The following is a 5,381-nucleotide window of genomic DNA, read 5'->3' as shown; positions in this document are numbered from 1 at the left end:
CGTGCAGTAATAGAAGTCATATGTAACTCTATATCGCCCAACCAAAAGGAGGCCTGCGAGAGCCTCTCCGCTGCTTGCCAGTCCTGTTGTGCCACATATCGCGCAAAGTAAATAGTTATTGCATGGAGAGTCTGCAGGCGGCAGCCTCGGCCACTCGCGTCCATCCTACGCCGCTACACGCGGCAGAAGGGAGGCCCACGCGTGAGACTTGCGTGTCGTCCATGTCCGCAGACCAAATCGATTGCGCCTGATTCGTCGCCCCACGCCTCGCGGTCATTCACAGCCACAGCGCCGTCGTCGGCCTCCTCAGAGCCGGCCCTTCGATTCAATCCCTTGGCCCTCCTCCCCTGTTGGCTGTGAAGAAGGCTCCATGCCGTCGGCGCGGAGAAAACGGCGGCGGATTCGTCGCCGGCGGCAAACACTGCCGCTACGCGTAGCAGGAGGGAGGTCAACATGGAAGACCTACGTATCGTCCTTGACCGCGGGCCATATTGTCTCCGCCTGATCCATCGTACCTGGCCTCGCGGTTGTTCGCCTCCTCCATCTCGCGGTCAGTCGCCTCATCCACCTCACAGTCGCTCGCCTCCTCCATCTCGCAGTCGCAGCGCCGTTACTGGCCTCCTCCGACCCAAGCCCGTTCCTCTTTGTTGGCTCTGTTCCCGATCCTTCCTATGCAACCTTGGGCAGCCGTGTACCTGTCCTCCCCTCTCCCCTTTATTCGCCTGCAACGATGGCCTCACATCCATTTTGATTGAGGTGCTTCGCTTCTAAATGCAGATTTAGCATCACCTCGCTACCTCACCCTCCTGGTCTTCCTTGAATGGGTCACCGCCATCATCAATTGCTGTTGGCTAAAGGTGACGGGTCCATATCACCACTACTCCTACACGTATACTACTCTCTGTTGATTGCAACTAAGTTTTTTTCTTGGGTATTCGATAAGCTGGACAAGCACCCATTTAATTTTGTAGTTACTTGCTGATAAATCTAGAGGTAAAACAAAATGTATTTTTGGCATTATAGGAGTTGCGATATTTCTGTTGTGCTGCTCTAATCCCAATTTGTTCCACCACATTAGATATAACATTAGATTTATATATCATGTACCCTAACCTCTTTGACTTACAGATTACAATATATTTGATTATGTCTTCACTTTAAGCTGTTGTATGTTGGACAAACCCTGAGAGTGTTTCTTCTATGTTTGAGAAGGGGAAAATTTACTAACAGTCTAATACCTGCAGGGGGATATTTATCAATTAAATACACAATGAAACGATCTGCCACAATGTCTTCTTTGTCTGAAGTTTTAAGGTAATGTTGTGGAACAATTTGTCATTGTGTGTGGTATTTGTGGGATAGCAGGAGAAAATTCTGAATATCTAACTTGATAGGGTTACATGGAAAATTGATATATCAGCCTTTTTTCGGTAGAAACATACTGATATAACTATATATATATATATAGCACCTTGCATTAAGATTGAAGATGTGCTAAAATTGGAGCTAGCTAGGTATATGTAGATTCAGCATGCTCTCATGTTAGTCAATTTCTAATACTAATAAGTTTTGATTACAGGTCATGGCATTGTAGGGCTCTGTTTCCTTTTGTACTCGTGGGCCTGAGAGTTTTCTTATTTTGTTATGAAAGAAATCAAACATAAATAATATAATGTTAGACTGTTAGTGATGAGGAAAATGAATTGGCAAGCAAGAGTGATATGGTTGATGTGAAAAGATTGGCTTGAAAATTTACTATTATGTGTCCTTCAGACCTTTTAATTGTACATAAAAGAAAAAAGTGTATCCATCTTGCTTTGTGTCTATTTCTTTTATGGAAGCTCTAACATGTTTTCCCTCAACCCATGTTATGCACTCCTAAGGTATTCTAATACATGTGTAATTACCTTCGCTGATGATCGATTACCCATTTGTAATTTTAGCTAACTAAGAATTATGCAATCACTATGTTCCACATATTTTATTCTTATTTCGCTTCATGTCTTTTGTTTTATGCTATTACTATGTTTATTTTGATTCCTCTATTTTCCAGGTTATGGATGAATGCAAAAGAATTACTCCCTATGCCTTCTATTATTGACAAAGATGAATGCTCCGCTAGAGAGATTTGTTGTCAGGATATTCTTCAATATGCATGATATTCCTTCCTGGCCTTTATTTCTTGATTGTTAGTAAAAACCTATTGATTTCCAGAGATATTGATGTGTACCATTTTCCCTTTTTGTTTTTAAGAGCCTTGCTCTATATCTCCGACCTTTGTAGTAAGCACGTGTTTTACTTGAGTCTCCACTTTTAATTATGTTAGAATAGATGCAGATGGCCTCCCCTTTTGCTAATAAATCCTCTTTTGCAAGTACATCAATTGTGACTTGGTGATGCAGGCACCAAATCATTTCATTTCCTGATGATGATAAGTCAATTATGGCTTGGTGATGCAGACACCAAATCATGTAATTTCCCGATGATGAGAAGTTAAATGCATGGTGAGTGTCAAAAACCATTTATGCCAACTTTTGATGCTGCAACTCGATTTGAGTTATTAGTATTGCAAAGTTACATGCCAGCTAATCTATAGGCAGATTAATATTAACATGCTGCAGCACACAATTCTATGATTGTTTATGGTGCTGCACATGCCGCCCCCTAATAATATGAGCTGCTTTGCGAAGGACACCATAATTATAGTGATAGATATTTTTCCATATTACTGACTGTTTTATACTAATTGTGTGACTCACAAAGTATCATTTATTGGGCGGGAATTCCTTTTTCGTTGCAGTATTTTGGGACCTCATGAGAACAAGGTCGTTGCCAACAAAGCATCCTTTGATTGTACATGTATCTTCGTCAAGATGAGATAACACTACTGTTGTTTCTCTATCTCTCTCTCTCTAGCTGAGTGTTGTAAAGTTTAATTATATTCTGTTCAAGTCAATCGTATTATATAGCTGAGTTGTATACATGTACTGATATATTCAATAGAGCATATTGTATATAACTGACTTTTCTGCATATACATTTTAATTATTGAATATGTTCTAACGAATATTATCCTTAGTTGGTGAATCCAAATATGTACTCCTTATTGTTTTGCCACTACAAGAGCTCAACGAAATGCAGGCGCTCATACTCTACGGGCGCTGCGTAGCGCGCCAATATTCCTAGTAGTACAAAGGACAGCAAAGAACAAGGGATTGCAGGAAAAGGGATTATTTAATTCAATTGCATGCATGTTGGTTTTCCCTTGCTCGGTCAAAACAGGGGGAAAAAAACAAGCAACTTTGGTGACTTGTGCGTGTGGGTGCAGGACAGGGCTCGGTCACCTGGTGGGCCCATGATGCTTGAATCAGAGTGGAAAGCTTGCATGCAGGCGTGCCTACCAAGGAAAGGAGAATCGATCTTTAGGACATGAAAAGGAAGGAGCGGCCGGCAGGTCCAAATCGATTTGGAGTTCTGGACGTGCGGCGTTTCTGATCTACTCCATATAAACACACAGGAGTCTACGGAAGATTGCATCTGCGGCAGTTGCAACGAACGGCGGGCGGCGCTCGAATGGGTTGGCAACGTCGTGTGCGACGGCGTGGAGGTCGACGGGTTCTTGAGCGGCGTGGCTATGCATAGGCAGCGGCAGCACACAGGCAGCAGCACGTGCAGGTGGCATGCGTAGCTGGGTGACGTGTGTGCACGCAGCAAGGTGCGCTTGGCTAGGGCACGAGGATGTGCAGGAGGCACGCGACTTCAACACGTGAAGGCAGCGGGTACGCAGGAGGTGTGTAGTTCACGTGCGTGAAGGTTTTTTCGACGATCTGTAGCAATATGCAGATGGTGTCGATGGCTTCAAAATTTGAGATGGCGAGGTTTGATGGTACCGGAAACTTCGGGTTGTGGCAGATGAGAGTGGACCTGTTGGCTCAGCAGAGTATCTCGAGGACCCTTAACGAGAAGAAGCCGGCGAAGGTAGATGATGATAAGTGGGAGGAGATGCAGGCGCAAGCATGTGCTACTATAAGACTATGTCTCTCAGATTAGATCATGTACCATGTTATGGATATAAAATCGCTGAAGCAAATTTGGGACAAGTTGGAAGAGCAGTTTATGTCCAAGACATTGACCCGGAAGCTGTACCTGAAGTAGAAATTGTATGGGCTGAAGATGCAGGAGGGGTCGGATCTTGCAGAGCATATTAATGTCTTCAATCAATTAATTGCTGATCTTGAGAAGGTCGATGTGAAGGTTGATAATGAAGATAGGGCTATTATTCTTCTGTGTTCGTTGCCGGGGTCTTATGAGTACTTGGTTACTACACTGACATATGGCAAGGAGAATGTTAAGGTGGATGAAATTGTTACTACTTTACTCGGTCTTGAGCAAAGGAGGAAGAACAATTTATCTAAAGATTCTAGATTCTGGAGGTGCTTTTGTAGTCAGGGGTGATCACAGTGTTGAAGTTAAGAAGGACAACAGGAAGAAGGGGCCGCAGTGCTATAGGTGTAAGGAATGGGGATATAAAAAGGCTGAGTGTCCGGAATTGAAGAAGGGCGGAGGAACCGCAAGTGTGATGATTGCCAAGAAACAGGATGACTCGGAAAGTGATGGTGATGTTCTCACAATATCAAGTGAAAAGTTTTGTTAAGCGTGGTTATTGGATTCAGCTAGCTCGTTTCATGCAACACCAAAAAAGGAGTGGTTCTCGTCATACATTGAGAAGGATGGTGGTCTTGCTCACTTGGGAGATGATTCGGGTTATCGTATCATAGGAGTGGGCGATATCAAATTCAAGATGTGTGATGGACATGAGATGCTACTTAAGGGTGTGAAGCATGTATTGGGGCTACGGAGGAATCTGATTTCGCTTGGGTTATTGCATGATAAAGGATGGCTGTATCAGGCGGTGCATGATAAAAAGACCTTGAGAGTCATGCGGGAAGGCAAGACAGTCATGGTTGGCGAGAAGTCAAGTGCACACCAATACAAGCTGATGGGAAGCGTTGTTGAAGGTGGAGTCATGGATGGCATTGCAACGGTGGCGGTATTATGTCCGAAGGTCGGTGAGGCGGCGGGATCGGTCTTGTCGGGCTGTTCTAAATGAGCAGTAAAGGGAGACGACTCAAGTCTTGTACACGGAGGTTCGAACATAAATGGCTTCAAGGTGGCGTGCATATTCGTAAAGGTGGAGTTTGTTGGATATGTGTCAAATATGTGTATGGTTTGATTATGATTAGAGTTGAGTTGTAATTTGGTAGGTTAGGGATAGAGTTTGGGTCGTACTTTGTATCTCTAGGGCCCATAAATATGAGAGCACTACCTTATAACCATGAGATGACTTAGCAGCTAGTGTGGGCGGCAGCGTTGCCGCGGTG

The 5,381-nt window shown here is 44.0% G+C and overlaps 1 long non-coding RNA gene across 6 annotated transcripts; it reads left to right on the top strand.

Moving 5' to 3' along the window:
* Window positions 1-238: 238 nt before the first annotated feature.
* LOC120686019 lies at window positions 239-3,055 on the top strand. 6 transcript variants are annotated; one of them, XR_005679928.1, is made up of 4 exons: window positions 239-550; window positions 778-857; window positions 1,245-2,504; window positions 2,801-3,055. It is a non-coding gene; the product is annotated as an uncharacterized LOC120686019 (long non-coding RNA). The 6 variants fall into 6 exon arrangements; XR_005679927.1 differs by having other exon boundaries at window positions 239-691; XR_005679931.1 differs by lacking the exon at window positions 778-857 and having other exon boundaries at window positions 248-550; window positions 1,245-1,314; window positions 2,054-2,504.
* The last annotated feature ends 2,326 nt before the right edge of the window (window positions 3,056-5,381 follow it).

The sequence above is a fragment of the Panicum virgatum genome, chromosome 8N, assembly GCF_016808335.1.
Source record: "Panicum virgatum strain AP13 chromosome 8N, P.virgatum_v5, whole genome shotgun sequence".
NCBI lineage: Eukaryota > Viridiplantae > Streptophyta > Magnoliopsida > Poales > Poaceae > Panicum > Panicum virgatum.
This window is presented reverse-complemented; position numbering and strand designations above follow the sequence as displayed.